Raw genomic sequence first — 21929 nt, 5'->3', positions numbered from 1 at the left:
ATCGCTTCTCGGCCTTTTGGCTAAGATCAAGTGTAGTATCTGTTCTTATCAGTTTAATATCTGATACGTCCCCTATCTGGGGACCATATATTAAATGGATTTTTGAGAACGGGGGCCGATTTCGAAGCTTGCTTCCGTCGCCCTATGCATTGACCCGATATGGCAGTATCTTCGGGTACAGTGCACCACCCCCTTACAGGGTTAAAAAGAAAGATTCCTACTTTCATTGCTACCTGCTTGCTGGCTAGCCAGCTAGCCAGCCCTGTGGGCCTTGCTGCTGCTGCAGCCAAAAAACAAAAGGTGGTGCTGCTGCTGCTGCTGCTTCTGCTGCTTCTGCTTGTGTCTGGCCGCTGTTGGAGCGTCCAGGCACAGGACTTCTGCTGCTGCTGACTAAATGGCCTCCTTAATTGGATCATTTGAGTAGCCAGCACACCTGTGCAGGTAGGGCATGACATGATAGGCAGCTGCCTTGATAGCGGGTGGGTGCTGAATGTTCCTAATTGACAAAATAAGATTAATGCTTATGAAGAAATATAAAATCTCATCCCTTCCCCAATATCGCGCCACACCCCTACCCCTTAATTCCCTGGTTGAACTTGATGGACATATGTCTTTTTTCGACCGTACTAACTATGTAACTATGTAACATAACATGGGGGGGGGGGTCTCCTGGCTGTTCACACAGGTGTGTCATTGCTGTACATTGACCATGCATTGCTTCTGTGGTATTGCAAAGGCAAAGACAAATGCTTCCAGCCATCCATTGCACTAATGGATTGGTCATCAGCTGGCTGTCTATGTCCCGCATCAATATAGACCAAAGTACAGAGGGTTAGGCTATGCTATTGTGCACCTACCTGATGCATCAGAAGGTGCGAGGCCCTTGCTAAATTCTGTGCACAGACTTTGAGATCTATACTTTAGACTGTATCTAAACCTGCTCCAACATGGACTGACATTCTGGCCTACTTTCAGCCGATGCGACTTGTCTGTCGCTGAACAGTCGCTTTTTATGTATTCAGCACCTATGTATAATGTTGTAAAAATGCTCTAGAAGCTAAAGTCGCAGAAATGTCACACATATTTGGCCTGCAACTTTCTGTGCGACAAAGTCAGACAGGAAAAATCAGTATAAATCCTTAGAAAATTATCCCCCAGTGTCTCCATCTGCTGGCGGTATTGAATAAGCATTGCTGCACTGATGGGGTATGCATTAGACGAAAAAAAAGAAGAAAAAGAAGAATAATACGCCCAGAAAAGAGGCGAAAAGGAGAAAAACGTAAAAAAACGTGAAAAAAAAGTAAGAGGAAGAGAAGGGAAAAAAAGGTGGAAATGGGTTTAAAAGTGATTTCGGCGGAGAAATATATATATATATATATATATATATATATATATATATATATGCGCACACACACACATAGATATAAACGTATTCTCCGTTGAGATATTGCAGCCGCTGCTGTGTCCAGGCCCAGGAGCCTTAGCACTGTGCTGTGATGTCACTCAATACCACTGACATCACTAGGTGTAAACAACATCTCTCCTTTGCTGTGTATGTGACTATGGAGCTGTTTGGTGATGTCGTCTATTACGGCCTTCATAGAAGCAACAGGAGATTGTTGCATCCATCTTGAACCCTCAGAACTACAGTGCTATGATGTCACTCACTTCCACAGGCCTTGCAGAGTGTAAACAACAACAACCCAGCTTTGTTGTGTATGTAACCATAGGGATTTGTGATGTCACCTAGAACCTTCACAGCAGCGACAGCTTTATGAGGAGCATCAGCACTGCTCTGCCTGAGCAGAACCATCACCGCCATAGGTTGTCAAATAACCCGGATTTAACCCACACAGGTAAGTCCAATGGGGTGCAGGCATGTCCTCTATGCTTACAGCTTCCCGTGGGTGTTGGTTTGATACCGTTTGGGGACAGCCAAGGAGGCATCTGCAGGCAACAAAGGTAGGTGTGTGCTTGTGTGTGTGTTTCCTATGCAGATCCTAAGCCCAGTGTCACATGCAAGTAGGAGGAGTAAGAAGGGTTCCTGGCAAATCCGGGTTATGGATTGCATTTAAAAAGGCCCCGTGGGAGTGCAATGGGCCCCTGTCTTGCTGCTTAGCAATAATGGTATGGGTTTAGGTTCTGCTGTGTGTACTGGTGGTTGACTGCCCCCCAGCCCAGAGTGTGCATGGAAAATTGTCTGGCAGCCTCCCTGACAGCAAGCAGTGATAGTGCCCATGAAGGGGACCTTGTTGGGCCCGCCCCTTTCACGGTTATCGCTTCTCGGCCTTTTGGCTAAGATCAAGTGTAGTATCTGTTCTTATCAGTTTAATATCTGATACGTCCCCTATCTGGGGACCATATATTAAATGGATTTTTGAGAACGGGGGCCGATTTCGAAGCTTGCTTCCGTCGCCCTATGCATTGACCCGATATGGCAGTATCTTCGGGTACAGTGCACCACCCCCTTACAGGGTTAAAAAGAAAGATTCCTACTTTCATTGCTACCTGCTTGCTGGCTAGCCAGCTAGCCAGCCCTGTGGGCCTTGCTGCTGCTGCAGCCAAAAAACAAAAGGTGGTGCTGCTGCTGCTTCTGCTGCTTCTGCTTCTGCTTGTGTCTGGCCCCTGTTGGAGCGTCCAGGCACAGGACTTCTGCTGCTGCTGACTAAATGGCCTCCTTAATTGGATCATTTGAGTAGCCAGCACACCTGTGCAGGTAGGGCATGACATGATAGGCAGCTGCCTTGATAGTGGGTGGGTGCTGAATGTTCCTAATTGACAAAATAAGATTAATGCTTATGAAGAAATATAAAATCTCATCCCTTCCCCAATATCGCGCCACACCCCTACCCCTTAATTCCCTGGTTGAACTTGATGGACATATGTCTTTTTTCGACCGTACTAACTATGTAACTATGTAACATAACATGGGGGGGGGGGTCTCCTGGCTGTTCACACAGGTGTGTCATTGCTGTACATTGACCATGCATTGCTTCTGTGGTATTGCAAAGGCAAAGACAAATGCTTCCAGCCATCCATTGCACTAATGGATTGGTCATCAGCTGGCTGTCTATGTCCCGCATCAATATAGACCAAAGTACAGAGGGTTAGGCTATGCTATTGTGCACCTACCTGATGCATCAGAAGGTGCGAGGCCCTTGCTAAATTCTGTGCACAGACTTTGAGATCTATGCTTTAGACTGTATCTAAACCTGCTCCAACATGGACTGACATTCTGGCCTACTTTCAGCCGATGCGACTTGTCTGTCGCTGAACAGTCGCTTTTTATGTATTCAGCACCTATGTATAATGTTGTAAAAATGCTCTAGAAGCTAAAGTCGCAGAAATGTCACACATATTTGGCCTGCAACTTTCTGTACGACAAATTCAGACAGGAAAAATCAGTATAAATCCTTAGAAAATTATCCCCCAGTGTCTCCATCTGCTGGCGGTATTGAATAAGCATTGCTGCACTGATGGGGTATGCATTAGACGAAAAAAAAGAAGAAAAAGAAGAATAATACGCCCAGAAAAGAGGCGAAAAGGAGAAAAACGTAAAAAAACGTGAAAAAAAAGTAAGAGGAAGAGAAGGGAAAAAAAGGTGGAAATGGGTTTAAAAGTGATTTCGGCGGAGAAATATATATATATATATATATATATATATATATATATATATATATATATGCGCACACACACACATAGATATAAACGTATTCTCCGTTGAGATATTGCAGCCGCTGCTGTGTCCAGGCCCAGGAGCCTTAGCACTGTGCTGTGATGTCACTCAATACCACTGACATCACTAGGTGTAAACAACATCTCTCCTTTGCTGTGTATGTGACTATGGAGCTGTTTGGTGATGTCGTCTATTACGGCCTTCATAGAAGCAACAGGAGATTGTTGCATCCATCTTGAACCCTCAGAACTACAGTGCTATGATGTCACTCACTTCCACAGGCCTTGCAGAGTGTAAACAACAACAACCCAGCTTTGTTGTGTATGTAACCATAGGGATTTGTGATGTCACCTAGAACCTTCACAGCAGCGACAGCTTTATGAGGAGCATCAGCACTGCTCTGCCTGAGCAGAACCATCACCGCCATAGGTTGTCAAATAACCCGGATTTAACCCACACAGGTAAGTCCAATGGGGTGCAGGCATGTCCTCTATGCTTACAGCTTCCCGTGGGTGTTGGTTTGATACCGTTTGGGGACAGCCAAGGAGGCATCTGCAGGCAACAAAGGTAGGTGTGTGCTTGTGTGTGTGTTTCCTATGCAGATCCTAAGCCCAGTGTCACATGCAAGTAGGAGGAGTAAGAAGGGTTCCTGGCAAATCCGGGTTATGGATTGCATTTAAAAAGGCCCCGTGGGAGTGCAATGGGCCCCTGTCTTGCTGCTTAGCAATAATGGTATGGGTTTAGGTTCTGCTGTGTGTACTGGTGGTTGACTGCCCCCCAGCCCAGAGTGTGCATGGAAAATTGTCTGGCAGCCTCCCTGACAGCAAGCAGTGATAGTGCCCATGAAGGGGACCTTGTTGGGCCCGCCCCTTTCACGGTTATCGCTTCTCGGCCTTTTGGCTAAGATCAAGTGTAGTATCTGTTCTTATCAGTTTAATATCTGATACGTCCCCTATCTGGGGACCATATATTAAATGGATTTTTGAGAACGGGGGCCGATTTCGAAGCTTGCTTCTGTCGCCCTATGCATTGACCCGATATGGCAGTATCTTCGGGTACAGTGCACCACCCCCTTACAGGGTTAAAAAGAAAGATTCCTACTTTCATTGCTACCTGCTTGCTGGCTAGCCAGCTAGCCAGCCCTGTGGGCCTTGCTGCTGCTGCAGCCAAAAAACAAAAGGTGGTGCTGCTGCTGCTTCTGCTGCTTCTGCTGCTTCTGCTTCTGCTTGTGTCTGGCCCCTGTTGGAGCGTCCAGGCACAGGACTTCTGCTGCTGCTGACTAAATGGCCTCCTTAATTGGATCATTTGAGTAGCCAGCACACCTGTGCAGGTAGGGCATGACATGATAGGCAGCTGCCTTGATAGCGGGTGGGTGCTGAATGTTCCTAATTGACAAAATAAGATTAATGCTTATGAAGAAATATAAAATCTCATCCCTTCCCCAATATCGCGCCACACCCCTACCCCTTAATTCCCTGGTTGAACTTGATGGACATATGTCTTTTTTCGACCGTACTAACTATGTAACTATGTAACATAACATGGGGGGGGGGGTCTCCTGGCTGTTCACACAGGTGTGTCATTGCTGTACATTGACCATGCATTGCTTCTGTGGTATTGCAAAGGCAAAGACAAATGCTTCCAGCCATCCATTGCACTAATGGATTGGTCATCAGCTGGCTGTCTATGTCCCGCATCAATATAGACCAAAGTACAGAGGGTTAGGCTATGCTATTGTGCACCTACCTGATGCATCAGAAGGTGCGAGGCCCTTGCTAAATTCTGTGCACAGACTTTGAGATCTATGCTTTAGACTGTATCTAAACCTGCTCCAACATGGACTGACATTCTGGCCTACTTTCAGCCGATGCGACTTGTCTGTCGCTGAACAGTCGCTTTTTATGTATTCAGCACCTATGTATAATGTTGTAAAAATGCTCTAGAAGCTAAAGTCGCAGAAATGTCACACATATTTGGCCTGCAACTTTCTGTGCGACAAATTCAGACAGGAAAAATCAGTATAAATCCTTAGAAAATTATCCCCCAGTGTCTCCATCTGCTGGCGGTATTGAATAAGCATTGCTGCACTGATGGGGTATGCATTAGACGAAAAAAAAGAAGAAAAAGAAGAATAATACGCCCAGAAAAGAGGCGAAAAGGAGAAAAACGTAAAAAAACGTGAAAAAAAAGTAAGAGGAAGAGAAGGGAAAAAAAGGTGGAAATGGGTTTAAAAGTGATTTCGGCGGAGAAATATATATATATATATATATATATATATATATATATATATATATATGCGCACACACACACATAGATATAAACGTATTCTCCGTTGAGATATTGCAGCCGCTGCTGTGTCCAGGCCCAGGAGCCTTAGCACTGTGCTGTGATGTCACTCAATACCACTGACATCACTAGGTGTAAACAACATCTCTCCTTTGCTGTGTATGTGACTATGGAGCTGTTTGGTGATGTCGTCTATTACGGCCTTCATAGAAGCAACAGGAGATTGTTGCATCCATCTTGAACCCTCAGAACTACAGTGCTATGATGTCACTCACTTCCACAGGCCTTGCAGAGTGTAAACAACAACAACCCAGCTTTGTTGTGTATGTAACCATAGGGATTTGTGATGTCACCTAGAACCTTCACAGCAGCGACAGCTTTATGAGGAGCATCAGCACTGCTCTGCCTGAGCAGAACCATCACCGCCATAGGTTGTCAAATAACCCGGATTTAACCCACACAGGTAAGTCCAATGGGGTGCAGGCATGTCCTCTATGCTTACAGCTTCCCGTGGGTGTTGGTTTGATACCGTTTGGGGACAGCCAAGGAGGCATCTGCAGGCAACAAAGGTAGGTGTGTGCTTGTGTGTGTGTTTCCTATGCAGATCCTAAGCCCAGTGTCACATGCAAGTAGGAGGAGTAAGAAGGGTTCCTGGCAAATCCGGGTTATGGATTGCATTTAAAAAGGCCCCGTGGGAGTGCAATGGGCCCCTGTCTTGCTGCTTAGCAATAATGGTATGGGTTTAGGTTCTGCTGTGTGTACTGGTGGTTGACTGCCCCCCAGCCCAGAGTGTGCATGGAAAATTGTCTGGCAGCCTCCCTGACAGCAAGCAGTGATAGTGCCCATGAAGGGGACCTTGTTGGGCCCGCCCCTTTCACGGTTATCGCTTCTCGGCCTTTTGGCTAAGATCAAGTGTAGTATCTGTTCTTATCAGAACAGATTACCTGGCAGGGGAGATACCATGATCGCTACGGTCTGAAGAACTCCAAGCATTGTGGTAGAGATTTTGCGTAGTACGATTGCAGTACTTTTCGTTCTTATTAGAACCGCATTTCTCTAGAGCATACCACCTGAAGATCGTCTCCTGCCTGCCTCGGAACATCTGAAGAAGGAGAAGATCTTGAAGACTGCAGCTCCGGAAGAAGCCGACGAAGAACCTGGAAGAAGGGAATCGGCGGTGAATTCCGGAACAGCGGCGAAGAGGAAGGCGGCGCAGAATCTTTTCGAAGAAACTCGCTGCCTCTGGAGAAGGATTTGCATAGCTCCTCCCACCGGGACCGGATCTGCATAGCTCCTCCCACCCGGGAAAGAAGACTTTGCGAAGCCTCTCTCCACAAGCAAGCAAGGAAGCGGAAAAGAGCCTGCTGGAAGAAGCCATGGCCTCAACCAGCAAGTCCACCCAGGAGGCTGCAGGGCAAGGCCTGGAGGTCCAGCCCCAACCACAGCAAGCTTCAACCTCCACCACGGCAAGGCAGAAGGGCGGCAGAATTCCTAACCTGGAAGCTCCAACCCTGGAGCCCTGGATGAGGCAGACTGTTGCCTTGAAGCTCAAGCCCGTGGACGGAAGGGTGCCGGACATGTCCCACGACGTGTTCTGCAAGAAGATGCTGGCGGATCAAGGCTTCCCCACGGCTGACACCCTGGGAATAGCAACCTTCTTTTCGGGAATCTTCTACATCACCTTTGCCACCATTGGGACCTGTAGAAGATACTGGGAGGTGGTGAAAGCGGCGAGTCCCGAATCCCCTTTCTCTCGCTTTGTGGGCAACTGCCTTATTCAAAGAGAGGAGAGGCGGGTGACGGTCTCAATGCGGAACCCACACACCCCAGGCACGGACATCTCGACCTTCCTGAAGCGCTTCTGCACCGTGGTGAGGGAGCCCACCCGCATCCTGAACTCACTCGGATACTGGACCTGCAAGTGGTCTGTGGTCGTCAGACTCAACAAGAACCCTGCTTCTCCAGACGGACTACAGCACCTGCCAACGACATTTTCCTTGGGCAACTCCACAGGACTTATCTTCTACCCGGACATGCCGCAGACCTGCAGGAGATGTGGCAAGATGGGCCACGAGGGCAAGGACTGTACGGAGGATGCCTGCAGGTATTGCCGTGTGACAGGTCACACGACCAAGGACTGCCCCAAGAGCAAGACCTGCAACCTCTGCGGACTGGCAGCCCACAGCTACAAGGACTGCCCCCAGAGGGAGAGAACATGGGCATCTGTGGCAGCGAGAGCACCGAAGCCAGCCCCAGCTCCGGAGCCAACACCACGGATGGCCAAGCCGACCAAGGAGGGTAAGAAGGCGAAAGCCACCACCCCTGCCCCGTCCTGCCCCTCCCGCCCCATCCCCTGCCCCTCCCGCCCCATCCCCTGCCCCTCCCGCCCCATCCCCTGCCCCATCCCGTCCTGCCCCATCCCGTCCCACCCCTGCCCCATCCCGTCCCACCCCTGCCCCATCCCGTCCCACCCCCGCCCCTCCTGCCCCATCCCGCCCCACCCCTGCCCCCCGTACCCCACCCCGGCCCACCCCTGCCCCCCGTACCCCACCCCGGCCCACCCCTGCCCCGTCCTCCCCTGCCCGGCCCACCCCTGCCCCGTCCTCCCCTGCCCGGCCCACCCCTGCCCCGTCCTCCCCTGCCCGGGCACTCTCTCCTGCCCCCCGCCCCACCCAGCCTCCTTTCTCTCCTGGCCCAGCAGCACCTAACCCCCCTCCAGCTGCTGGTGCCCGCCCTTCAGAGGACTTTCCTGTGCTTCCTCCCCCAGGTACCATACAGAGGAAGAGGAAAGGAAGGGACAACGTATCAGAAGAGTCCCACAAAAGAAAGATAATCGAGACCTGCGAGACCCCTCAAGCTTCAGATGAGGAGGAGGAGATGGAGCAGGTCTGCGAGAGCCTTGAAGCTTCAGAAGGAGAGGAGGTGATGGAGCAGGCCCAAGTGGAGCAGGTCCAAGCAGAGCCAGTCCAAGCTCAATCTATGGAGGAGCTGCTGCAGGACCCAGAGGTTAAGAAAATCCTGGACACTCCGTCCAACACGGTCTACGAAGAGTTCTTGGAAGGGCGCTACGAGAAGCCACAGGAGCCGACAGGCGCCAGAGAAGAGGACCCGTCCGACCAGACTGGTAACTAGTATCAGAACTAACCTCTCTTTTTATTCCCATGGCTGATCTCAACATCTTCTGCATTAATGTGAGGAGTATTAGAGCTTGGTTTAGATTTCAGACTGTTCTTACGTTCTTAGATTCCCAGAGGTGTGATGTTTACATGTTGCAGGAATGTGCTTTGTCTGCTTCTAGGTCTTACAACCATCTGGCCAGGCAGTGGCCTCACGGCCCTTCCTACTGGTCTGGTGGGGGCGACAATAGGTCTGCGGGGGTGGCCATCCTGATCAGGGGAGGTAACTTTGCACTTGATTCCGTCCGGGAGCTCGTCTGTGGCAGACTTCTTGTCGCAGACGGTTCCTGGGCGGGTGAGCCCGTGCGGCTCATCAACGTGTATGCCTCCCCTGAGAGGGATGTCCGACTGGAGGTTCTCCAGGCCCTGCGGGCTGAACTCGCCACCACTAGAGCAGTAGTGTTGGGTGGTGACTTCAACTGCCCCATTGAGGTGGACGGGCGCAGTTCTGGCACATCCGCCAACCTGGACGTGACGTCTAAACTGCTGATTGAGATGGTGACGGAGGCATCCTTGCAGGACGTTGTCGGGTCCATCGGGAACGGCTCCGTAAACTATACGTGGAGCCGCCCCGATGGCTCGCTCCGTTCTCGGATAGACTTCATCTTCACTTCGAGAGCAGTCAGAAAGGTGTCGTACTCTATGGTCCCCTGCTTCTTCTCTGACCACAGGGCCATTCGATTCCGGGGGACTCTGGGCCATGGATTCCCACCTGGCCCGGGCTCCTGGAAGTTGAATTGTGCCCTGTTGGAGCAGAGGGAGGTCATGGAGGAACTTAGGGATGCTTACCTTGTATGGCGAAATGACAAATGTCTGTTCAAGTGCATCAGCGATTGGTGGGAATATGTTAAAGTCGAATTCCGTTGTTTCTTTCAGGCAAAAGGCAGACAACAGGCGTGTGCGAAGAAGTGGGACTTGAGGAAACTGCAGCGCGAGCTGCGGTCCCTGCAGGACCTGCTCCAGTGTGGCTGGGACGTCAGGGAGGAGCTGGAGGAGACCAAAAAGAGCTTGAAAAGGCACTTTGAGGAGGAATCCAAGCGAATCGTCTTTCGTTCCAAGGTGGAGAACCTGGAGAAGGGTGAGAAATGTAACTCTTTCTTTTTCAGGAAGCTCCATGCCGGCCACACGCCCCTGACTGAGCTACGAGATGAGACCGGACACATGAGGAGCGGCAAGGAGGAAGTGATGGGGGTCGTCCACGACTTCTACAGCAACCTCTACGCCCCCAAGTCATCCGACCCCGAAGCCGCCGAGAGGTTCCTGTCAGGTGTCACTAACGTTGTTGATCCCGCAGGTGCGGCGGCTATGGACGATCCCTTGACGGTGGGGGAGCTGCTCTCTGCCGCTAAATCCTTTAAGCCCGGCAAGACCCCGGGCAGTGACGGTCTCCCGGCCGAGCTCTACGTAGCGCTGGGTGACCTGATCTGTCCGGACCTGTCGGAGGTGTACGAGGAGATGGTGGTGGGGGGCAGAATGCCTCCGTCGTTGAGGGAAGGGATGATCACGATCTTGTATAAGCGGAAGGGGGAGAGATGTGACCTGAAAAACTGGCGTCCCATCTCTCTCCTGAACGTGGACTACAAGATCCTCGCCAAGGTGCTGGCCAACAGGCTGAAACCTGTCATGGGGCAGATCGTCCATCCGGACCAGACCTGCAGCATTCCTGGCCGCAGGATTGCCGACAGCCTTGCCCTTGTGAGAGACACGGTCCATTACATCCAGGACCGCGGGGGCCGCGCCGCCCTGGTCAGCTTAGATCAGGAGAAGGCGTTCGACCGTGTCTCCCACGCATTCATGGACAGGGTTTTGCGCAGGCTGGGTCTGGGGAAGATGTTTTGCTCTTTTGTTAACGTTATGTATTTTGACATTTACAGCACGGTGTTGGTGAACGGCTGGAAGACTGACCCCTTTCCTATTCTTTCAGGGGTTAGACAAGGCTGCCCTCTTTCACCTCTCCTTTTTGTTTGTGTTATAGAGCTCTTCGCTGAGACTATCCGGCAGAATGGAGAGATCAGAGGGATCACCGCACCAGGACCAGATCGCCACGAGGTCAAGTGCTCGCTCTACATGGACGACGTGACCGTCTTCTGCGCTGACCAGCGTTCGGTGACTGCACTCGTCCAGACCTGCGAGGACTTCGGCAGAGCTTCGGGGGCAAAAGTCAACTGCGGGAAGTCGGAGGCCATGCTCTTCGGGGAATGGCACCTGGCTTCTTCCGCCCCCTTCCCCTTTACTATTAAGCCGGACTTCATTCAAATTCTTGGAGTCTGGTTCGGGAAGGAAGGAGCGGCCCTTAAGTCTTGGCAAGACCGACTAGGAAGGATAAACTCGAAGATCGGACTGTGGAGCTCCAGAAAGCTCACGATGGAAGGCAAGGCACTTGTCCTGCGGAGTGAAGTTTTGCCTGTGCTCCAATATACCGCACAGGCCTGGCCTCCCCATACCACCGTTTGCAAGGCCATCACCCGGACAGTGTTTGGCTTCGTCTGGGGCAAAATGGACAGAGTCAAGAGGACCGTGATGTACAAGGAACCCCGCAAGGGTGGGAAGGGAATACCCGACATCCCCGCTCTGCTGAGGGCCTCCTTTGCATGTGTCACGGTGCAGCGGACTCTTGTAGAAAAGACTGGCTCAGCGGGCAGGTCCATGTCTCGCTTGCTTCTCATGCCCCTCTGGAGACAGCTGGGCTGGGACAAGTGGGACAGCTCCATCCCTTACAACTGGAACACTCCCTGGTTCTATGGAAATGTTGTCCGGTTTGTGAGGGAGCACCAGCTGGAAGGACTGAAACCAGACCTATGGAAGCCAAAGACAATCCACAAGCTCATCCGAGCTAAGGACTCGACCGAGCTGGTTCCGGGACTCCCCGCAGCCACTGCAGAGACAGTTTGGAACAATGTGGCCTCAAAGCGGCTTACCAATGGACACAAGGACTTGTCGTGGATGGCCGTCATGGGAGGTCTCTCTCTCAGGTCATTCATGCATGCCCGCAACCTGTGCAAGACCCGGTACTGCCCCCGTTGCCCCTACGTGGAGGAAACATCTTTCCACGTGTTTTGGCAGTGCCCCTTTGCACAGGGTCTGTTGGACGCCCTAGAACAGGAACTCAGAGACTCAGTGCCCAGGAGCTGCCTATCGTACCATTCGGTGCTTTACGGCCTGTTCCCTGGGACCCACGACGTGGAGGCCATCCAGGAGGCCTGGCGCCTTATGAACTGTTTTAAGGACGCAGTGTGGCTTGCCAGGAACCGCCTCGTGATCAACAGGGAAAACATGTCCGTCCGGGACTGCCGCAGGTTCATCAAGAACCTGCTTAGAGACTATTCCATCTTGGACAGCTCGGCCGTTGATGAGGAAGAAGAGGAGTGAAGACCCCTCTCCTTCTCCCATGTCTCCCTGAAGATACAGCCCAACAGTTTGGCCCTGTGATCCGCCCCCTCCCTACCCCCACATAGTCGCCCACACCCCTACCCCGATCACAGATTGTATTATTTGGTTTTTGTTTGATCTCTTGTGCCTTTCTATTGCAGGATTGAGCTGAATGTTAGAGTAGCATGGTGTGCGATGTATAGCTTAGGGAACCTTTGCTGTGTATTGTACTATCATGCTTTGTGTGACTGTAATTTATTGTACGACTTGTAATGACTGAACGGAAAATAAAGCTCTTTCAATCAAAAATCTGTTCTTATCAGTTTAATATCTGATACGTCCCCTATCTGGGGACCATATATTAAATGGATTTTTGAGAACGGGGGCCGATTTCGAAGCTTGCTTCCGTCGCCCTATGCATTGACCCGATATGGCAGTATCTTCGGGTACAGTGCACCACCCCCTTACAGGGTTAAAAAGAAAGATTCCTACTTTCATTGCTACCTGCTTGCTGGCTAGCCAGCTAGCCAGCCCTGTGGGCCTTGCTGCTGCTGCAGCCAAAAAACAAAAGGTGGTGCTGCTGCTGCTGCTTCTGCTTGTGTCTGGCCGCTGTTGGAGCGTCCAGGCACAGGACTTCTGCTGCTGCTGACTAAATGGCCTCCTTAATTGGATCATTTGATTAGCCAGCACACCTGTGCAGGTAGGGCATGACATGATAGGCAGCTGCCTTGATAGCGGGTGGGTGCTGAATGTTCCTAATTGACAAAATAAGATTAATGCTTATGAAGAAATATAAAATCTCATCCCTTCCCCAATATCGCGCCACACCCCTACCCCTTAATTCCCTGGTTGAACTTGATGGACATATGTCTTTTTTCGACCGTACTAACTATGTAACTATGTAACATAACATGGGGGGGGGGGGTCTCCTGGCTGTTCACACAGGTGTGTCATTGCTGTACATTGACCATGCATTGCTTCTGTGGTATTGCAAAGGCAAAGACAAATGCTTCCAGCCATCCATTGCACTAATGGATTGGTCATCAGCTGGCTGTCTATGTCCCGCATCAATATAGACCAAAGTACAGAGGGTTAGGCTATGCTATTGTGCACCTACCTGATGCATCAGAAGGTGCGAGGCCCTTGCTAAATTCTGTGCACAGACTTTGAGATCTATACTTTAGACTGTATCTAAACCTGCTCCAACATGGACTGACATTCTGGCCTACTTTCAGCCGATGCGACTTGTCTGTCGCTGAACAGTCGCTTTTTATGTATTCAGCACCTATGTATAATGTTGTAAAAATGCTCTAGAAGCTAAAGTCGCAGAAATGTCACACATATTTGGCCTGCAACTTTCTGTGCGACAAATTCAGACAGGAAAAATCAGTATAAATCCTTAGAAAATTATCCCCCAGTGTCTCCATCTGCTGGCGGTATTGAATAAGCATTGCTGCACTGATGGGGTATGCATTAGACGAAAAAAAAGAAGAAAAAGAAGAATAATACGCCCAGAAAAGAGGCGAAAAGGAGAAAAACGTAAAAAAACGTGAAAAAAAAGTAAGAGGAAGAGAAGGGAAAAAAAGGTGGAAATGGGTTTAAAAGTGATTTCGGCGGAGAAATATATATATATATATATATATATATATATATATATATATACGCGCACACACACACATATATATAAACGTATTCTCCGTTGAGATATTGCAGCCGCTGCTGTGTCCAGGCCCAGGAGCCTTAGCACTGTGCTGTGATGTCACTCAATACCACTGACATCACTAGGTGTAAACAACATCTCTCCTTTGCTGTGTATGTGACTATGGAGCTGTTTGGTGATGTCGTCTATTATGGCCTTCATAGAAGCAACAGGAGATTGTTGCATCCATCTAGAACCCTCAGAACTACAGTGCTATGATGTCACTCACTTCCACAGGCCTTGCAGAGTGTAAACAACAACAACCCAGCTTTGTTGTGTATGTAACCATAGGGATTTGTGATGTCACCTAGAACCTTCACAGCAGCGACAGCTTTATGAGGAGCATCAGCACTGCTCTGCCTGAGCAGAACCATCACCGCCATAGGTTGTCAAATAACCCGGGTTTAACCCACACAGGTAAGTCCAATGGGGTGCAGGCATGTCCTCTATGCTTACAGCTTCCCGTGGGTGTTGGTTTGATACCGTTTGGGGACAGCCAAGGAGGCATCTGCAGGCAACAAAGGTAGGTGTGTGCTTGTGTGTGTGTTTCCTATGCAGATCCTAAGCCCAGTGTCACATGCAAGTAGGAGGAGTAAGAAGGGTTCCTGGCAAATCCGGGTTATGGATTGCATTTAAAAAGGCCCCGTGGGAGTGCAATGGGCCCCTGTCTTGCTGCTTAGCAATAATGGTATGGGTTTAGGTTCTGCTGTGTGTACTGGTGGTTGACTGCCCCCCAGCCCAGAGTGTGCATGGAAAATTGTCTGGCAGCCTCCCTGACAGCAAGCAGTGATAGTGCCCATGAAGGGGACCTTGTTGGGCCCGCCCCTTTCACGGTTATCGCTTCTCGGCCTTTTGGCTAAGATCAAGTGTAGTATCTGTTCTTATCAGTTTAATATCTGATACGTCCCCTATCTGGGGACCATATATTAAATGGATTTTTGAGAACGGGGGCCGATTTCGAAGCTTGCTTCCGTCGCCCTATGCATTGACCCGATATGGCAGTATCTTCGGGTACAGTGCACCACCCCCTTACAGGGTTAAAAAGAAAGATTCCTACTTTCATTGCTACCTGCTTGCTGGCTAGCCAGCTAGCCAGCCCTGTGGGCCTTGCTGCTGCTGCAGCCAAAAAACAAAAGGTGGTGCTGCTGCTGCTGCTTCTGCTGCTTCTGCTTGTGTCTGGCCGCTGTTGGAGCGTCCAGGCACAGGACTTCTGCTGCTGCTGACTAAATGGCCTCCTTAATTGGATCATTTGAGTAGCCAGCACACCTGTGCAGGTAGGGCATGACATGATAGGCAGCTGCCTTGATAGCGGGTGGGTGCTGAATGTTCCTAATTGACAAAATAAGATTAATGCTTATGAAGAAATATAAAATCTCATCCCTTCCCCAATATCGCGCCACACCCCTACCCCTTAATTCCCTGGTTGAACTTGATGGACATATGTCTTTTTTCGACCGTACTAACTATGTAACTATGTAACATAACATGGGGGGGGGGTCTCCTGGCTGTTCACACAGGTGTGTCATTGCTGTACATTGACCATGCATTGCTTCTGTGGTATTGCAAAGGCAAAGACAAATGCTTCCAGCCATCCATTGCACTAATGGATTGGTCATCAGCTGGCTGTCTATGTCCCGCATCAATATAGACCAAAGTACAGAGGGTTAGGCTATGCTATTGTGCACCTACCTGATGCATCAGAAGGTGCGAGGCCCTTGCTAAATTCTGTGCACAGACTTTGAGATCTATACTTTAGACTGTATCTAAACCTGCTCCAACATGGACTGACATTCTGGCCTACTTTCAGCCGATGCGACTTGTCTGTCGCTGAACAGTCGCTTTTTATGTATTCAGCACCTATGTATAATGTTGTAAAAATGCTCTAGAAGCTAAAGTCGCAGAAATGTCACACATATTTGGCCTGCAACTTTCTGTGCGACAAATTCAGACAGGAAAAATCAGTATAAATCCTTAGAAAATTATCCCCCAGTGTCTCCATCTGCTGGCGGTATTGAATAAGCATTGCTGCACTGATGGGGTATGCATTAGACGAAAAAAAAGAAGAAAAAGAAGAATAATACGCCCAGAAAAGAGGCGAAAAGGAGAAAAACGTAAAAAAACGTGAAAAAAAAGTAAGAGGAAGAGAAGGGAAAAAAAGGTGGAAATGGATTTAAAAGTGATTTCGGCGGAGAAATATATATATATATATATATATATATATATATATATATATATATACGCGCACACACACACATATATATAAACGTATTCTCCGTTGAGATATTGCAGCCGCTGCTGTGTCCAGGCCCAGGAGCCTTAGCACTGTGCTGTGATGTCACTCAATACCACTGACATCACTAGGTGTAAACAACATCTCTCCTTTGCTGTGTATGTGACTATGGAGCTGTTTGGTGATGTCGTCTATTATGGCCTTCATAGAAGCAACAGGAGATTGTTGCATCCATCTAGAACCCTCAGAACTACAGTGCTATGATGTCACTCACTTCCACAGGCCTTGCAGAGTGTAAACAACAACAACCCAGCTTTGTTGTGTATGTAACCATAGGGATTTGTGATGTCACCTAGAACCTTCACAGCAGCGACAGCTTTATGAGGAGCATCAGCACTGCTCTGCCTGAGCAGAACCATCACCGCCATAGGTTGTCAAATAACCCGGGTTTAACCCACACAGGTAAGTCCAATGGGGTGCAGGCATGTCCTCTATGCTTACAGCTTCCCGTGGGTGTTGGTTTGATACCGTTTGGGGACAGCCAAGGAGGCATCTGCAGGCAACAAAGGTAGGTGTGTGCTTGTGTGTGTGTTTCCTATGCAGATCCTAAGCCCAGTGTCACATGCAAGTAGGAGGAGTAAGAAGGGTTCCTGGCAAATCCGGGTTATGGATTGCATTTAAAAAGGCCCCGTGGGAGTGCAATGGGCCCCTGTCTTGCTGCTTAGCAATAATGGTATGGGTTTAGGTTCTGCTGTGTGTACTGGTGGTTGACTGCCCCCCAGCCCAGAGTGTGCATGGAAAATTGTCTGGCAGCCTCCCTGACAGCAAGCAGTGATAGTGCCCATGAAGGGGACCTTGTTGGGCCCGCCCCTTTCACGGTTATCGCTTCTCTGCCTTTTGGCTAAGATCAAGTGCAGTTGCCTTGGTCTCGCCTGAGGGTGCGATCTCTGGGTTTACCCAGTTTGCTGGAAGGGATTCTCTTTCTGTGGTTTCGTGCCGACAGTTCTGCCTGGAGAGATGGCTGGTCTGAAGAATACCATTCGTTTGGAGGTGGATCCAGGAAGTGCTGTGAAGAACAATGTTGTTTACCTGGTTCGGGACATCATCATGCTGAAGCTTGGAGTGGACAAGTCAGAAATATTCAGCGTTAATGAGGCTCCTCGCAAGGGTTCTTATGAGGTCACCTTTGAGCAGGAAGGTAGGTGCCTTGATGTTTATGAACGTTTGAGAAATTTCAGCAAGGACCCCATGATGGAGGGAGTTGAAGATTACTCCTTTGTTTGGGTTTCAAGAAAAAACTGTCCTTGTGCATGTTTATAACCCTTTCACGGATGTGGCTATAATTGAAAGTTTTCTGCGCCAATATTGTGACTCTGTGCGTGGAGGTGAAAAACAGACCAATGTACTGGGAATCTTTAATTGCAAATATAAATTTGTTGTGAAACTGAAAGTGGATCCCAGTTGTGTTGGTGGCTTTAAACATCCCCCAGCTAGTTTTTCAGTTGCTGGACATAGGGGATATTTATCCTATGCTGGACAGCCTTATTATTGCCGCAATTGTTTTTCTTTTGGCCACGTGAAAGAGAGCTGCCTTAAGGGACAGGTGTGCCGGAACTGTAATGGTACTGGTCACCATGCGGGGAGTTGCCCCAACACAAAAAAATGTGACCTGTGCCGTGAGGAAGGGCATGTTTATAAAGACTGTCCTGGTACAAAAAGACCAAGCTATGCAAGTGCTGCAAGAGGGGCGGAAATTGTGAGGAAGTTGGCCCCTCAAAAACTGAAAGTTATTCCTCAGAAACCTGTGGATGTACAAGTTGCTGTGGCTGATGCCTTTAGGAAGCTGGAGGAGGTGATTGAGGGAGTGCAGAGCCCTGTTCACACAGCTGAATCTGTTCATCCCTCTGATCCTGCTAACATAGAGGAGTTTCAGTCCTCTGGAGAGACTAGTTTGTGTAACAGGGAGGGTGGTGGGAAACATAATGTCCAGGATGAAAATAATGATGGCTTCAAGCTGGTGCATGGTGGGAAGTCCGCCAAAAAAAGACGTGGTGAGGAGAGTACGAATTTGGCGCCAGAAACCAGGAACACATTTGAAGTGCTGGAAACGGACATTATGGAGACTGCTGAAAGTGGTGAATAGATATGCCGGGACTTGATATGAAATGTTATCAGGTGGTGAAACACCTGTTTTCTAATGACTTTGTTATACCTGCTTTGTGTTTTACTATGTGTTCTCAATAGGTTTGCCGGGACTTGATATGCAAATGATATCAGGTAGTGAATCACCTATTTTCTAATGGTTATGTTATACCTGCTTTGTGTTTGTATATAGTTATGAGCATTATTATTTGTTCTCAAAATGTGAGAGTATTTAAAAATAAGGCTAGGAGAGCTGCTATTTTAAGTTTTTTAGCACAAGAGAATGCTTCAATTTTCTGTTTGCAGGAATGTGGTATTGAGTTCGCAGTAAGTCAGGATGAATGGGTGTATGGTCGGTGTGTGTGGTCTGGGAGTTCAGTGAATAAGAATGATGGTGTGGGTGTTTTAATTAAATCACCTGAAATTTCTGTTGAAAGTTATTTAGTTATTGAGCCTGGTAGGTGTATTTCTGTTAATTTATGTTATAAAGGTATTATGTTTCGTGTTATAAATGTGTATGCTTCTGCATGCAAAAATGAAAGAAAAAATTTGTTTGAGAAATTAAAATTTTATGTTCAAGGTAAAATACCTATTATTTTAGTTGGAGATATGAATGTGGACTTATGTAAGAAAGCATTTGATATATCAGGAAGAAAATTATTTGAGTTAGTTTCAGATTTTAGGTTTAAAGATATTCAGGATTTATGCAAAGTTAGTCCTAATTTATGCACTTATCATGCAGATAGGGGGAATGTTCACTCTAAGTTAGATTATTGTTTTTTGTCTGAGAATGTTAATGCATTAAGTTACAGACAGAGGTCTGTTTGTTATTCGGACCATGAGTCTTTGCTGTGTGAGATTGATGTGGGTCAGAATGCTGTGTATGGGAGAGGTTTGTGGAAGATGAATATTAAACATTTAGATAGTGTGGATGTGAGAGACCAGTATGAATGCATATATAAAAAATGGCGTGAAAGGAAAAGTGAGTTTGATAACATTATTTTGTGGTGGGAATGGGTTAAAAAGAAAACAAAATCCTTTTTTAGGTCTTTTGGTTATAAAATTGCTGCTATTAAGAGGGAACAATATGTTAAGTTAAATGCCCGTCTATCCTTTTTGTATAGATTGAGAGACTGTGGTGTGGATGTTCAGAATGAAATTGTGAGTGTTAAAAGGGACATTAATGAGTTTGTGTTGGAGAAAGGGAGGAGTATTATGTATAGAGCTAAATTAGATAAGAGGGAACATGATGAAAAATGTTCACGTTATTTTTTCAAAAAAGTTTTTTCAAAAAAGCCGGTTATTGATGTGATTGTGAAAGAGGATGGTAGTGTTGTGTCTGGTGATGGTGTGAGTGAGGAAGTTGCAGTTTTTTATGAAGAATTGTATGGAGAGAAGTGGAGGGATGAGAATTTGGAGAATGAGGTATTGAGTGTGTTGGAAAGGAAACTTGGAGAGGCTGAGCAGGCTTTTGTTATGCGTGGTATATCAAGTGAGGAAGTTTGGGATGTAGTGCAGAAAATGTCAGCAAATAAGACTCCAGGTGAGGATGGTTTGCCTGTGGAATTTTATCGGTTGTTATGGAATGTGGTGGGGAAGGATGTAGTTGAAGTGTGTCAGTTTATGTGGGAGAATATGGAGGTTGCGGAGAGTATGCGTGGGGGTGTGGTTGTGCTGATTCCGAAAAAAGGGGATTTAAAAAGTTTAAAGAATTGGCGTCCAATTACATTACTTAATTGTGATTATAAGATCTATGCGAAAATTATTGCCAATCGGATGAGAGATGTTGTTGAAAGCGTGGTGGGTGATGATCAGTTTTGTGCTGTGCCTGGACGTCGTATACAGGAGAGTTTGTGTTTGTTGAGAGATTGTTTGTGGGATTGTAAGAGTAGGAAGCAAGATGTGTGTTTGTTGTCATTAGATTTTGAAAAAGCGTATGATAGGCTGTCTCATAGTTTCTTGTTCAGGGTGTTGTTGCGTATGGGTTTTCCGAGTGACTTTGTGTGGAGAGTTAGGAGTTTGTATGATAAAATATATAGTAGGATGCTTGTTAATGGATGTGTGGGGAGAAGAGTGAATGTGTTCTCAGGGGTTAGGCAGGGGTGTCCTTTATCACCAGTGGCATTTATATGTGCTATTGAGCCTCTGGTATGTATGATTAGGAGGGATAAGATAGTGAGAGGTGTACGCATTCCTGGTAGTGATGGAAGGGAGTTTAAAGTTAATGCTTATATGGATGATGTATGTGTCCTGTGTGATTCTGAGTCCGCTGTGAGGAGGGTGAAACTTTTAGTGTCTATTTTTTGTGGTGCATCTGCTTTTAAGGTTAATTGGTTAAAGAGTGAATGTAAGTGTTTTGGTGAGAGTAGATTAAGTAGAGATGTTGGGGTGAATGTTGTGGAGGGGTCTATTAAAGTGTTGGGGATTAAGTTTAGTGACGATTTGGATGGGAAAGAGAGTTGGGAGGAGGCGAAAAAGAAGGTGGAGTTGCGTCTAAATTATTGGAGTTTGAGAAGTCTTTCCTTCATTGGGAAGATTGTAGTTATTAAAAGTGTTGTGTTACCAATTTTTCTGTATGTTGCTATGATTTTTCCTCCCCATTATATGGGTTTGAGGAGCTTGAACAGGGTTCTGTTTGTCTTTTTTTGGGGTTCTAAAGTTGAGAGGTTGAGGAGAGAAATAGTGGTGAAAAATTGGAAGAAGGGTGGTATGAGTTTTCCAAATTTGGAGGTGTACTTTGGAGTGAATATTTTAGTTTTTATTTTAGCTATTATTGGGAGTGATAGAAAGGTGTCCTGTATGACAAGATTTCTGGCTGGTAGATTTTTTGTCAGGTTGAAGTGGTGTGAGAGGGATTTGAATAGGCCTATTGCTTTTGAGGTTCCTAAATGGTATGAGTGGGTTGTGAGGTTTTTGGAGAAATTTGAGTTGATAGAAGAAGAGGTGAGTGTTTTGAAGAATAAACGTTTGGTGATGAAAATGATTGAGAGTAAAGAGGTTGTATGTAATATTAATTCTGTGAGAGGAGCGGATGTGGAAAAAGTTTGGAAGAAAGTGAGGATGGATGGTATGTCTAATAAGCAAAAGGAGATTGTATGGCAAAGTTTGCATGGGGTGTTGCCAGTGAGAGAGTTTCAGAAAGCAAGGGGTTTGGTGAGATGTGATGTGTGTCCTAGGGAGAATTGTAATGGTTTTGAAAGTGTTATTCATCTTTTTTGGAATTGTAAGTATGCTCGTGAGGTTGTGAGAAAACTTGGGCCTTTGTGCAAGGAATTAACAGGTGTGGAATTTTTGTATTATGAAATGATGATGTTTGGATTATGTGTGAGTGGTGGTCAGAATGAAAGAGTG

General features: G+C 47.7%; 4 non-coding genes and 2 pseudogenes across 4 annotated transcripts; all 6 read left to right on the top strand.

Annotated features, from left to right (window-relative positions):
- LOC130344852 (U2 spliceosomal RNA) lies at positions 1–191 on the top strand. Its single transcript, XR_008883672.1, has one exon. It is a non-coding gene; the product is annotated as a U2 spliceosomal RNA (small nuclear RNA).
- Positions 192–2275: 2084 nt separating this feature from the next.
- Positions 2276–2466, top strand: LOC130344851 (U2 spliceosomal RNA). Its single transcript, XR_008883671.1, has one exon. It is a non-coding gene; the product is annotated as a U2 spliceosomal RNA (small nuclear RNA).
- A 2090-nt stretch (positions 2467–4556) lies between these two features.
- On the top strand, positions 4557–4747 carry LOC130344775 (U2 spliceosomal RNA). The gene has a single exon (XR_008883609.1). It is a non-coding gene; the product is annotated as a U2 spliceosomal RNA (small nuclear RNA).
- Positions 4748–6844: 2097 nt separating this feature from the next.
- LOC130344799 (U2 spliceosomal RNA) lies at positions 6845–7014 on the top strand (annotated as a pseudogene).
- A 5782-nt stretch (positions 7015–12796) lies between these two features.
- Positions 12797–12969, top strand: LOC130344787 (U2 spliceosomal RNA; annotated as a pseudogene).
- A 2073-nt stretch (positions 12970–15042) lies between these two features.
- Positions 15043–15233, top strand: LOC130344850 (U2 spliceosomal RNA). Its single transcript, XR_008883670.1, has one exon. It is a non-coding gene; the product is annotated as a U2 spliceosomal RNA (small nuclear RNA).
- The last annotated feature ends 6696 nt before the right edge of the window (positions 15234–21929 follow it).

Source organism: Hyla sarda, unplaced genomic scaffold (genome assembly GCF_029499605.1).
Source record: "Hyla sarda isolate aHylSar1 unplaced genomic scaffold, aHylSar1.hap1 scaffold_735, whole genome shotgun sequence".
NCBI classification, from domain to species: Eukaryota; Metazoa; Chordata; class Amphibia; order Anura; family Hylidae; genus Hyla; species Hyla sarda.
The sequence above is the reverse complement of the archived record's forward strand: the minus strand, read 5'-3'. Positions and strand labels throughout refer to the sequence as shown.